This window comes from Rhineura floridana, chromosome 17 (genome assembly GCF_030035675.1).
Source record: "Rhineura floridana isolate rRhiFlo1 chromosome 17, rRhiFlo1.hap2, whole genome shotgun sequence".
NCBI classification, from domain to species: domain Eukaryota; kingdom Metazoa; phylum Chordata; class Lepidosauria; order Squamata; family Rhineuridae; genus Rhineura; species Rhineura floridana.
In genome coordinates this window covers 13,471,044-13,485,327 of record NC_084496.1, presented here as the reverse complement: position 1 = coordinate 13,485,327, position 14,284 = coordinate 13,471,044, and the positions used below count along the sequence as shown (strand labels likewise).

The window sequence follows — 14,284 nt, the reverse complement described above, 5'->3', positions numbered from 1 at the left end:
CAAGGTTCTCTATCCATGGTCTACACCAACTGGCAACTGCTCCCCCGCTTTCCAGATCGGGAGTCTTTTCTAGGCCTGCCTGGAGATACTGGGGGTTTAACCTGAGATCTTCTGCATGCAAAGCAGATGAGTTATAGCCCTTCTTCAGCCTTTCCCTCATTCTACCCAATTATAGGGCAGGCCCTACCTACCTCAGACAGCCCAACTGGCCTCTTCCTTGTTTTTTCTTTAAAAAACAAATGAAGCAGAAGTCTTTACCAGATGCTAAATCTGTGGACTCTCTTAAGATGGTTGTTTCTTGCCTCTATAGAGACTGGCTATTATTATATGTGGTTTTTAATTGATGACTTGAGGCACTTTGGAGAGCAGGGGGCTTCTCGGAAGGCCACCAGATGGAGTAGAAGTTTTTTTAAAAATAAATGAATTAAGAGGAACGATAGCGAGAAACTACAAGCGACAACAGAATACCATTGCTTGAGACACCAGGATCAACAATAGTGAGGCTCTTTTGCTTTGCAACAGCTTCTCAATTTACACTGAACTGAATATGCATTTGCTACCAGTTCCAGATTATAATTTAATGAGATGTATCACTTTCAAAGACTTCACTGACAAGTTCACCTGGAGCGGGAGGGAGAAAAAGCTAAAACAAAATATAGGATTTTTTTTAGGACCACAGCAATGGCATCAGGAAGTTTCATAACTACAATATCACTTTTTGGAAGAATATTTCCCATCACGATCGATCAGCAGTGAGGCCTCTCAGGCCCAGGGCTATGCAGCCCTCCAGGCCTCTTTGTCTAGTCCTTTTGACTTTCTCCAGGCCACAACCCTCACTGGCCTGTACAGTAGGGCCCCACTCATACAGCGGGTTACATTCCAGACCCCCGACTAAAAGCGAAACCCACTGAAAAGCGGAACTCCGTCAATAAAATGGTGCCCGACACCCAAAAAACACTGTAAAAACGGAACAAGCACTGTATGAGTGGGGCCTTACTCTAATTTTAGCTGCCGTATTAGCGGAACGCCGAAAAGCAGGACCCTACTGTACTAGAAAGACCCTCCGTGGCGCAGAGTGGTAAGCGGCGGTAACGCAGCCGAAGCTCTGCTCACGGCCGGCCGAAGTTTGATTCCAATGGAAGAAGGAAGTTGAATCTCTGGTAAAAGGGGTCAAGGCCCACTCAGCCTTCGGTAAAATGAGTACCCGGCCTATCCTGAGGGGTAAAGAAAGGCCGGGGAAGGAACTGGCAATCCCACCCCATATATACGGTCTGCCTAGTAAACGTCACAAGATGTCACCCTAAGAGTCGGAAACGACTCGCACTATAAGTGCGGGGACACCTTTACCTTTTACTGTACTAGAAAGTAGCCTACTGTGCCTCCATGGCTCCACCCACTTTTAACTCTGGCCCTTCCCACCCCTGGAATGTGGACCCCCCCAAAAAAGGTTGCCCAGCAGGAAATTCAGCTCTTGGGCTGAAAACGGTAGACAGACGGAGACAAGAGTAACCACACCTTGATTTGCAGAGACTCTTTTTCTCCATAGACAACCTGCTTGGCTTCTGCTAAACAAAGGAACATGGTGTCACTAACGCTGAAGGGGTATCCCATGTCTGCCAAGTGGAACAGATTCAAATTGTACTCTTTTCAGAAGCAGAATTGGGAAATAAAGTGGCTGACACTTTATCATGTTCTTCCCCGTAACAACACTGTTTAAGGTAGGTTGCTCTATAGAAGGAAAGCAAAGGGTGAAATTTAATTCTCACAGAGGCACAAGGCCAGCCCTACCAGTGGGCATTCTAAAGCATCTTCCTAGGTTCTCAAGCGGAAATTGCAAAGAAAGTCGGGAAAGCCTTCCTGTGCTGTTCTCCACACCTTGGTCATGGATCCACATCATATGTTTAAAGCACATTTAAAGCACATGGCTTCCCCAAAGAATCCAGGGAAGTGTCCTTTACCCCTCACAGAGCCACATTTCTCAGCACCTTTAGAAACCCACAGTTCCCAGGATTCTTGGGGGGAAGTTATGTGCTTTCAGTATGTGATAGATGTGCTTCAAATGTATGGTGCAGATGTGCCCAGATAACACCTGAGACAGGGTGGGAGGGACAGGCTTCCCAAAGGTTTCCCACAGCCTCCAGAGCAGCCTTTGCCCCTACCTGCTTGCTAGCTTGCCCACTTGAGCCAGCCATCCCAAACAGCTGCCAGTTCACAGGAGAGAAGGACGCAACAAGAATGATGATTTTGCGAAGAGATCCTGTTGGTGGCGGCCCTGGCTACATGCCTGATTTTTCCATCTTCCAATGCTGGAGGTCTAAGATGAATGCCGCAGAGAAAGTTACCAGGGTAAGGAATCCTTCTTTTTCCAGCCCTGGGGCCACATGCGAAAAGAATGATGCAGTTGTTGATCCCAAGTGGAATATGAGCCAACAGTGCGATGTGGCTGCCAAAAAGGCAAATGCTATTTTAGGCTGCATTAACAGAAGTATAGTTTTCAAATCACGTGAAGCACTAGTTCCCCTCTATTCAGCACTTAAGTACTATGTCCAGCTCTGGACACCACACTTTAAGAAGGATGCAGACAAACTGGAACAGTTTCAGGGGACAGCAATGAGTCTTTCAACAAACCTTAAAAAGCCTTTTACAAGCTTAAAAAGTGGAGACCTTATCCCAGTCTGTGTCTGTGCTGGAATTACTTTTTAAGATGTTTTAAAAGCTTTTTTTAAAAAGATGTTTTGTTTTAATATATTTTAAAGTCTGTTTTTATAATGTTTTAGAGTGTTTTTAGTGTTTTTGTTTGCCACCCTGGGCTCCTACTGGGAGGAAGGGTGGGATATAAATTAAACAAACGAACAAGGATGATCATGGGACTGGAAACAAAGCCCTATGAGAAGAGAATGAAAGAACTGGGCCTGGAGAAGGGAAGACTGAGGGGAGATATGATAGCACTCTTCAAGTACACTAAAGGTTGTCACACAGAGGAGGGCCGGGATCTCTTCTCGATCATCCCAGAATGAAGGACAGAGAATAATGGGCTCAAGTTATAGGAAGCCAGATTTTGACTGAACATCAGGAAAAGCTTCTTAACTGTTAGAGTGGTACAACAATGGAAGCAATGACCTAGGGAGGTGGTGGGCTCTCCAACACTGGAGACATTCAAGAGGCCACTGGACAGCCACCTATTGGGTATGCTTTAATTTGGATTCCTACATTGAGTAGGGGGTTGGACTTGATAGCCTTATAGGTCCCTTCCAACTCTGCTATTCTGTTATTTGCTTCTGAGCAATCTTCTGTGGGCTGCACTCAAGTGGTGGGATACAGATGTCCCTGCAAGTCTACCAGTTTCATGCAGGTTCAATTTCCCCCCTCCCCAAATAATTTGGGTCTTGTTGCACTTACTAGTCTTGCCAAAATCTTAGATCTTTCTCTTGAAATGTTCTGTTTTCTTGCAAAATATAAAGACGATGACTTCATCCATATGTCTCATGTCCTTGGTTTACAATTTATGCAGTCCATCCTTACATAATGCATTGCTTGCATTTTATTCTTAAAGATAGATTTCGAAATGAAATTCTTCATATTCGTTGTGGCACCGACCCTTTGGAATTCCCTTCCCTTAAATATTTGACAGCGCTGTCTCTGTTGTCTTTTTGGCACTTTCAACAAGCCTTTTAAGAAGATACCTTTGTTCAAGTCTGCATCTGTTTTGGAAGTGTTTTTAAGATGTTTTTAAAGAGGTTTTGTTTTTAAGATGTTTTTAGCGCTTTATTGTCTGTTGGCTGCCCTGGGCTCCCTTTGGCCGCAGGGCTGGGATATAAATGTAAATGATACTACTACTAATAATACATAGGAACATTGGAAGCTACCTTATACCAAATCAGACCATTGGCCCATCTCTACAGGATTTCAGACAGGAGTCTCTCCTAGCCTTATCTGGAAATGCTGGGGATTGAAACTGGGTCCTTCTGTGTGCAAAGTGGATGCTCTACCACTGAGCTATGGCAATTCCCCTGGTACTCCTACCTTATCAGACAGTAAATCCAACTCAACTCAATGGGGCTTACTTCCAATTTGACATGTACAGGCTTGCGCTGCTAAGAGTATTTAAATACTATCCATATCTACAGGCACACTTTATTTGCCGTGGAACTCCACCTGATACATAAACATTGTAGTTAACTGATAAAGCAAAACAACCCAGTAAAAAAGTCCCTTTACAATAAAGCAAACATTCTGTTTATATATGCCGTTTTGAATTATTTCATTTGCAACATGAGTGTAACTGTCTATAATGCCGAGGGAAAATAAATTGGAACTTGGCCGTTTCAAGTTACACCAAATGCACAGAAATTATTATTTTTAATAATTAATAAATTATGATCAAACTAAAAAGGCATATTGTTAGTTCTTTCCCCATGCTTTGGGAATCAGGAGCCTCTTTTGAAAACTGGGTTTGTTTATCCTTACTAACAGGCATACTATGACCCTATCCTGCTCTTTTCAAAGGACTTGGCAAACTTATGACTTTGTCGACATTAATGTTTACTAATCTGCCTTCCTTCAAATCTTTTTCCCACCATCAGTCCAGTAGGTTGTTTTTACTTCCTGATTGGCAAATCGTTCAAAGGTGGTTTATGTAAATATTACGCATTATAAAGATTCTTCAGTGGGCAAAAGGAAGCTCAAGAATTTTCTTTAACACACACAGTTCTGCTACAAAGGTAAGATGCTAATATTTCCCCCCTCAAAAGTTGGTCCCATTTTGGGCCACTGTGGGGTGGGGACAGGCAACGAGGAACCTTTTTTAAAGTACTTTAACATTGGAAAGCCCAGGCCACACCAAGCATGGAAAACTGGATACAAGACCTTCTGCAGCAGAGGAAATTCTGCTCAATTACATTTAAAAAATCAAACTTCCAAGAGATTTGGAGCACATTTTTGTTACTCTTCACCGAGTAAAACCCACAACTAGAAGAAGTGGGAGGCGCAATGCAATGCAAGGATACAAACTCCTCCAACTCAACCATTGTAAATCTGGGACCTCAGCAGGACAGTAAGGCTGTAAGCACAGCACACTAGTCGCCTACAGCAACGCATTTCCATTGGCCACACCTGGATGGGCAATGGATTGATCTGCCAATCAGTTGCAAAATCTGCTTGAAAAAAACACACACACTTGAGCTGATCCCACCAGGTTTTAGAGTTAAAGGGGGCAGGATTTGCCTAGTGTCATGTGTCCCTGTTTTCAGAAAAGAGAAGTGGAGACACACTGGAACCGGCAGAACAGTCAGTGTGTCTCTACCCTGAACTTAATTGAGCTCAACCCTTATTTGAGGATATGAACTTGAAAACTGCACACCACGCCAAACAACTGAACATTGAGAGATGAAAATGTTGTAACTCCCCCCCCCAAAAAAAATGGCATGTGGGGGAGGAAGGGAATAAGGGGTTATACTGTTTTATTGCAATAAAGTGAAAACCCTAATAAACTACACATTAAAAACCTGTTGAGGGCCATATTTCCTCCAGGGCAATCTGTCAGGGGCCGCATGCCAGTAGTGGGCAGGCCACCCCCTGTTCTTGCTCTTTCACCCTCCCCCTACCCAGAGGGCTGCAGGAGTCTCAGCTGCAAGGGATCCGGTCGGTTTGATTAGAGCCTGTACATTTGGCCTCATATCTCAGGTTCTACAAATGCTAGAAATGAAATCCTTTTGTTGTTGTTTTTAAATGAAAGCTGGGGATTTGGGGGTTAGGGTTCATCTAGGGGCAGCAACTGTTCCCCTTTCCCACCTCTGTGGGCACCCACATTAATTATATCTATCCTGGGGTGGAGAGGAGTGTGTAAGGTTTATCGGTGGTGCCCAATTGCTAACTTAAGTCAGTCAAGTTCATAAACATGATTAACTTCAGCAGATTCATTCCATTGGTTTACTTCGAGTAGGAATTAGTTGGATACAACTCATTCAACTCATTTTGCCGGGTGGGGAGCAAAGGGAGACACGGAAGGTGGGGAAGCAAGCTAGCTTCTCACCAAGCAAAAATAAGAAGACTCGTGCATGTTTCCTCTCATACTTCAGTTTCTACAGAGGCTAATTCTTTAAAAAAAGAAGAAGCCTGGGACAGGCTAGAGGGATCTGGGGGGTTTAGAGGGATCTGGGGGGTTAACCCCCTACAATTTTTCTCCTCCCCCCAGATTTTTTAAAAAAGTAATTAAGTTTATTATAGAAAAAAAATCTCCCCCCCTACAAAGTTCGTCCCTCCCCCCGAACTTTTAGGCTGGCTACGAGCCTGAGCTGGAAATCTGAGGGATGCTCGTTCAGTGGGAAGGGTACAACTGCCCTTCCTTCCCCCCCCCCCGGACGCGGGGAAGGAACAAGAGGAAAGCGATCGTATTGCGGGACGATTTGATCACCTTTGCGCTCTGGAAAAGGAAGGGGGAAGAAGGTCCGCTGCGTTTTCAAAAGGACACCCCTGAAATGGGCAGGGAGAAAGAGCAACCCTGAAACAGGCAAGGAGAAACAAACCCTGTGCCTTCTCACCCCGTGGAAGAAGCCAGCTGAAGGATCTTCTCTCCAGCCCGGGATGCAGGCAGGTGGATCCGGGTTCGCTGGAAAGTGGGAAGCGCTGTTCAGGTCATCATCCTAGTCCTCTTGGAGGGCGGCCCGCACTTCTCCAGGAAGTGGCTGGCAGAGGATGCCAGGCGAAGAGGGGAGGAGAGGGGAGGGAGAGGGGGGGAGAGAAGGAGGCTGAGTTCCGCCCCCAGCAGAACGGCAGGTGCCGACACCGAAGCCGGCGTCGCTCCCAGAAAAGGCACGCGTTGTCCTACAAAGGCACGCACAGTCAAGCATCCGGGTGCGGGAGGAACTGCCCGGTCCCGGCAGCTGAGCTAGCAGAGCTCCAGGTCAGTCTCCGGTTCCCTGAAACAAAACCCCAGCTTATCCGCCGAGACCAAGACCCCAACCGCCCTAGACTTTTAAAGCAGGGTGATGCCGCTCGAACCAGTCACGGCTCCTCTCAAAAGAATCCTGGAAACTGTAGTTTGCGAAGGGTGCTGAGAAGCGTTAGGAGCAGAGCTTGGAAAAGTTACTTTTTAAAGCTACAACTCCCATCAGCCCCAGCCAGCATGGCCACTGGATTGGGCTGATGGGAGTTGTAGTTCAAAAAAGTAACTTTTCCAAGCTCTGCTTTAGGAGAGCCTGATTTCCTTTGCAGAGCTACAGTTCTTAGAATTCCTTGGAAAGAGAGATTCGGGGTTAAAACACTGTGAAAAGTGCAGCTCCGTGAGGGGGGAATAGGGGGTCTCCTCTCAGCACCCTTCGTAAACTACAGTTCCCAGGATTCTTTGGGGTTTAAAGTGGTATCATACTGCTTTAAATGTAGAGTGCAGATGAGGTCAAGCACATCTTTTTGTTGCGACATTATTGTTACTGTACCATTATATTAGTAATTTCTTTTGTCCTACTTTCTCCCCCAAAGAAGGATAGAACACGGGTTCCCTCCTTTATCTCTCTCCCCACTTTATTCTCAGCTGGTTAGGCTGAGATAAAGTGATTGGTGTATGGTCACCTAGTAAGCTTTGCGAGTGAGCAGGAATATGAACTCGCCTTGCACCCATGAACGCTTCCATTTTTTGAAAGTGTGTAAGATTAAACTTTTGCTGGTCTCTGGGGAAAAGCTTCAAAGGAAGGACAGGGGGTAACCCCTTGCATTTACCCTCCCTTACAGGACACCTCCCTTGCAGTGTCATTTCTCCAGCCACTCCAAAAGGTCAGGGAGATTCTGTGTGGAGAGAAGCACCTCTGGCCACCCTGGATGGGGAAATACCTTTGCTGCTGCAGCAGCAACAAATAGGTGGGATTTTACATTATTGCCACCCACTTGGTGTGCTGCTGCTGCTGCTGTTCATAAGACAGCCAGGGTGGTATAGGAATAAGTGTTGGACTAGGCCTGGGGCCACCTAGGTTCACTGGGTAATCTTAGCCAGTCACTATCCCTCACCCTAACAGGGTTGTTGTGAAGATAAATGGGTGTATAATGTATGTCGCCCTGAGACCCAGGGTTAAAAAAGGGCAATAAAATAAATAACTTGATTTGATCTAGAGAGGTAGATGTGTTACGCTGCAATCCTTCCCATGTCTACTCAGAAGTAAGTGCAATGGGGCTTACTCCTAGGCGACTGCAGTTAGGATTGCAGCCTCAGTCTGGTACAGCAAGCACAAAGGTGTGTGTGTATGAGAGAGAGTCTTCGGGCATCTTAAAGATAAACAGATTTACTGTGACATAAATTTCTGCCTTGTGAAAATATACCGCACAGTGTAAGGTTTAGTCTTTATCTTTATCTATTTTGGCCCAGTTGATCGAAAAGGGTCAGAGGACCAGACTGTATCAATTATATTTGCTTGTTCCAACAGTGACAATAAAAACACAGATAAGGAAGCCTTTCTCTCTTTTGGCTGACCTGCTGGTTTCTCCAAAACAATTTCGCCTTGTTTTAATTACTGCAGTAAAGAATTGTTATGGATTGTCTGGGATTGGAAGTGCAATGCTATACAACCGCTGTGAGGAAAGGGCGGTTTGTGGGAAGCAACGTTACATAGAAAAGGTCCTCTTGGAACTGCACAACCGGTGGACACCCATGATTTATTCCCTCCAGCAATACTGACAACCAAAGCGCTGTAACTAATCTAACAAATAGTTTAGGTGACAAATTGCACATGGAGGGGAAAAAGAGGTTTGGCTGCTGCTTCCATCTGTGGTTTCCTATGTCAGCACCTACTTTCAAAAGTCCTTTAGAAATACCATGTTGACAGTCTTGAAATTGTTAGGATTTATAAGGATGGTGAAGATCAGAGCTACCCAGGGGTGTAGTCATGCAGGGTCTTTGACCCTTTACTTTTGGGGGAGCAGAGTGCCAGCACGGTCCCTGTGTCTCCAGGATCCTGCAAGCCAATCAGCAGGAAAGATTGTGTATTAACCACTGAGAAGAGTCTTCTAACATGCTTTCTTGTCCTTTCCTGCTGATTGGAGCCAATCAGAGTGAAAGGTGGTGAGTCAGCCACTCCCCTCTTTCATGTTTATTGGTTCCCAGGCATTAACAAGGATCTCTTTCTCAACCCCACAGCAAAAAAGTGGGGAGGGGACATGGCTGTGATTAACATTAAGAGACCCTGCACTTCTGAATTTGCCACTACACTACTGGAGCTACCCAGAGATTATTTCCAGAGGCATCCTAAGCAAACACCTGCAAAAGCTTACTTCATGTGACAGATATTATATGATTATTTATTAGTACATTTATGACCAACATTTCAGCCAAAGAACTCAAGAAGGCTTCTGTAGTTCTTCCACTCCATTTTATCCTCACAACAGCCCTCTGAGGGAGGCTATGCTGAGAGATAGTGGCTGGCTCAAGGTCAGGGGAAGTATACTTCCTGGCTGTGTGAGGATTTGAACCTGGGTCCATTCAGTTTTTGTCTGACACTCTTAAACCATTCCAGCCTTTCCCAACCTTTGGGTCCCTAGATGTTGCTGGACTACAACTCCCATCAGCCCCAGCCAGCATGGCCAATGGTCAGGAATGATAGGAACTGTAGTCCAGCAACATCTGGGGACCCAAAAGTTGGGAAAGGCTTCATTACACCATACCGGTTCCCAGGTAAACGTTCTAGGTCCATATAACTGCACAGTATAGTATATAAATGGTGAAAGTCTTGTTGCATATTAAAAGTGAACAGCTTTATTGTGGCTTTCATGGGACTAGAGCCAGTTCATGAGATTACAATAGGAGACGTAAAAACCCCCACCATCCTTCAACAAACATTCTCAGGTGAACAATTTAAAATAAAACACAAAACCAACTAATAAAAATCAGGAAAACACATAAGCAATAAAGCAATAAAGCCATAACACTACAATTATCATGATTATTATAGGTAGAGCAGCATAGACCGCCATCAAACCGTGATGGCACGACCATCACATTATCCTCTAAAGGCCAGGCAGAAAAGATGTCTTCCGTAAGTAATGCAAAAATCAACAAAGGAGATGGGCATATTTCCAACAGAAATAAATTCCATGTGTGCAGTATTATCCTTGGTTGGCAGATATGTATAGACACATATGTACATTGCCAATATTCATCTGTACATTTGTATAGGGAATAAACGTCTGCAGCTCAAACAAATTGCTATGAAATGATGTACAGTCTGTCTGTGACAATTTATTTATTTATTATTTTATTTATTCCCCGCCCTTCCTTCCAGCAGGAGCCCAGGGCGGCAAACAGAAACACCAAAACACTTTAAAACATAATAAAAAGACCTTAAAATACATTAAAACAAAACAACATTAAAAACAACAATTCTATATTCGTCTGTGATAATGACAAAATAGAGTCTATTTCACATGTCCTGTTCAACTGTAGCTATTAGATAAGGGCCAGAAAATTATTATGCAGTCTTTTCCAGGCTGTTCTCCTGAGTCTCTTTGATTGTTTTATTTGGGGGTTCAGATATGGCAATTACCGAGCAAGTGGCAAAATTCCTGAACTTGGCCATCCGGAGTAGACCTTGTATGATTGTCAACGGTAATTAAATAACTTGAGTTGTTTATATAATCCAGTTTATTGCTCGTTGTACCCTGTGTTACTATGTAGTCTTATTTTATTACTCCCAGCATTATGTTTTATATTCATGGTCAGCTGACTGTAAATAAAAATTGACTGAGTATTGACAATTCTGTGTAAAGCTTAAATGGGTGGGAAATATTTGGCCCTCCAGATGTTGTTGAACTACAATCTGAAGTGTCTCTCTACTTCCTTCCTTATTTTAGTCTGTTTCCTTCCCCCATATGTTCCCCTTTTATTCTTAGATTGTACGCCTTTGTGGTAGGGAAGTGTTTTTATTCATTTTTATTAATTTTTTTGTACAGTGCCATGTGGCACTATATAAATGTTTGTTATGTGCCTTCAAGTCGATTATGACTTATGGCGACCCTATGCATCAGTGACCTCCAAGAGCATCTGTCATGAACTACCCTGTTCAGCTCTTGTAAGTTCAGGTCTGTGGCTTCCTTTATGGAGTCAATCCATCTTGTTTGGCCTTCCTCTTTTTCTGCTTCCTTCTGTTTTCCCCAGCATTATTATCTTTTCTAGTGAATCACGTCTTCTCATGATGTGTCCAAAGTATGATAACCTCAGTTTCATCATTTTGGCTTCTAGTGACAGTTCTGGTTTAATTTGTTCTAACACCCAATTATTGGTCTTTTTCGCAGTCTATGGTATACGCAAAGCTCTCCTCCAACACCACATTTCAAATGAGCTGATTTTTCTGCTTTTTTCACTGTCCAACTTTCACATCCATCCATAGAGATCGGGAATACCATGGTCTGAATGATCCTGACTTTAGTGTTCAGTGATACATCTTTACATTTGAGAACCTTTTATATTTCTCTCACAGCTGCCCTCCCCAGTCCTAGCCTTCTAATTTCTTGACTATTGTCTCCATTTTGGTTAATGACTGTGCTAAGGTATTAATAATCCTTGACAAGTTCAATGTCCTCATTGTCAACTTTAAAGTTACATAAATCTTCTGTTGTCATTACTTTAGTCTTTTTGACGTTCAGCTGTAGTCCTGCTTTTCCTCTTTAACTTTCATCAGCATTCGTTTCAAATCATTACTGGCTTCTGCTAGTAGTATGGTACCGTCTGCGTATCTTATATTGTTGATATTTCTCCATCCAGTTTTCACACCTCCATCTTGGTCTAATCCTGCTTTCCATATGATGTTTTGTGTATAGATTAAACAAATAGGGTGATAAAATACACCCGTCTCACACCCTTTCCGATTGGGAACCAGTCGGTTTCTCCATATTCACTATATAAATAACAACAACTCCCATCAGGCCCAGGAAGCATGGCCAATGGCCAGGGATGATGGGAGCTGTAATTCAGCAACATCTGGAGGGTCAAAGGTTCCCCATACCTGGTATACATGATAGTTCAAGTCCTTTTCCAGCTTTTTCTTCACTTACAATTTTCAGAGCCATCCTCATTTTTCTGTCAGCAGTTTGTGTTGTTTCTGAGTAAGAAGCTATAAATTATATTGAACTAAAGCAGAAAATAAACAGACTGTATGCAAAAGGTTTCCCCTAGGATGGTTGGGTCATTTCTACTCTGTCGTGCCCTACTGTCTGAAAGGATAGTGGCAGGAACGTAGCCCTGGATTAGGCAAGAAAGTGCTTTACACTTATCTGTTTATATAGACGATAAGTCAGAAGTTTGGAATAGCTTTTAGGCAGATGATGGCAGACTGCCCAAGTAAACATCCAGCACCAGAATACAGGCGCTTGCAATGTTCTAAAGCAGCCTTTCCTAACTAGTGGGCCACCAGATGTTGTTGGACCACAATTCCCATCATTCCTGACCATTGGCAATGCTGGCTGAGGCTGATGGGAGCTGTGGTCCAGCAACACCTGGTGGCCCACTAGTTGGGAAAGGCTGTTCTAAAGGATTGCACTCAAGGAAAGATCCACATGTTCCAGACTGAGTGTTCCAAGCTACAGGGTATTTCTTCCAAGGTAAACAGAAACTCAGCATGCAAAGTAATCATTCTTCCTAAGGCTTTTGACAGCTGCATCTAAGAGAACAGTTGGCCACTCCCCCTTCCCCCAGTTAATCACTCCTCTTAATTGTGTTTGTTGTTTACCTGCCCTGAAGTATTATTTATTTATTTTTATTTATTAATTAATTAAACATATACCGCCCCATAGCCGAAGCTCTCTGGGCGGTGCACAAGACTAACATCAAAATACAATAAACACATATTAACAATTTAAACACATTAAAAGATTTAAAATTTTAAAAGATGAAACAATTCCAACACATACTAAAAACATATTAGGTAGGGCTGGCTATGGATCAAAATAAGTATAGCATCAAACCACGTAATGTAAGAGTGTTCTCAACAGGCAGAGCTTGGAAGTAGTTACAAAAAAAGAAATTACTTGTAATTTATTTCTTTTTGAGGAACGAGTGGGGAATTACTTTACATTTCGATTGTAACAGAATGAGGACTAATTTTATTACTTTTGAGGAGTAATTGTAATGTTTCTAGCATTATTTTTAGGAGTTATCGGGGGGGGAAGCAGGGGACGTCTTCTGCTCCTCTAATTCGTGGGTGGAAATCACATACTTCAGACTGGGTTTCTGCTCAGTGTCGCTCTTCCCTCGTGCTCTGTGGGTGTTTAGGCGATGAGGAAGTGGACAGCAAGACAAGGCTGCAGTGGAGAAAACAATTGTTAAAAATGGACGGTGGTGAAGACTGGAATGGAGGGAGAAAGGAGCTGGAGGGCAAGGACGTGGATGGAGGAGGAGGAGGAGGCGGAGAAGGAGGCAGCAACAGAATGAAGATGAAGAACTATGGAGGTGAGAGAAGATGACATGTGACACTTGGCACTCGAAGTGGCCTCTGCCGCCCTTCCTGGCTACTTGGCTGCATTTGCAGTGTTTCAACTTTTTTGTACCCCAGGAGAAAATGTTTGTTTGTTTGGGTGTACCTTAGTTGGTGGCAGAGCAGGGTCCGGGAGGTGGCTGAGAAAGAGAGATGACGCTTTCTGGCTGTGTGTGTGTGTGGAGTTGCACTTGGTTTGACACGCAAAGATCTGAGTGGTGGCGTCTGCCTCCCTCCCTGCCTCCCTTACCAGCAAAGAAACCACCACTGCTATCTTATGGATAAAAAGAATTATTTTACAACCTCTGTGTATGTGTGTTTAATGTTATTCAAGGCTACTTAGGTGTGCAGCAGCCAAGGCCAGCACATTGTAGGCACTCTAGATTTTTAAAAGAACACCAAAACTTAACTTTAATTGTAGTAATTATGCTTAAGTAATGGTAAAGTAATCAATTCTTTTCAGAACAATTGTAATTGTAATGGTAATTTATTCTTTTTTGGGGCCGTGTAATAGTAATTGAAATTTATTCCTTTTTAAAAGTAAGCTTCCAAGCTCTGTCAACAGGGATGGATGGATCTGTCCATTTCTGTCTCTCCCAGTCTCCAAACACACGTTCAGTTCTCAACATTTTCATATCAGTCTGCTTAAAAGAAAAGTGAATGAACTCTCAGCATTATATTTATAAACATTTCTTGATTTCCCCATTGTTCAAATATTCCAAGTTATAATTATTAATTAGTTCAATTCCCAGAGTTGACCATTTAACCACTCTGAGAGTTGTAGCTCTGTGAGGGGAATGGGGTCTCTTAACAACTCCCTGAAACCTTCACAAACT

At 43.5% G+C, this 14,284-nt stretch overlaps 1 protein-coding gene across 2 annotated transcripts in view; it reads right to left on the bottom strand.

The window, feature by feature from the left end:
- The window catches only part of TMC5 (transmembrane channel like 5), a 62,676-nt gene extending 55,628 nt beyond the window's left edge, over positions 1 to 7,048 (bottom strand). For both annotated transcript variants that reach the window (XM_061599861.1, XM_061599862.1), the window contains exon 1: positions 6,540 to 7,048. The gene's annotated coding sequence lies outside the window, so the exon portion shown is untranslated. The remainder of the gene's footprint in view (positions 1 to 6,539) is intronic.
- Positions 7,049 to 14,284: the final 7,236 nt, after the last annotated feature.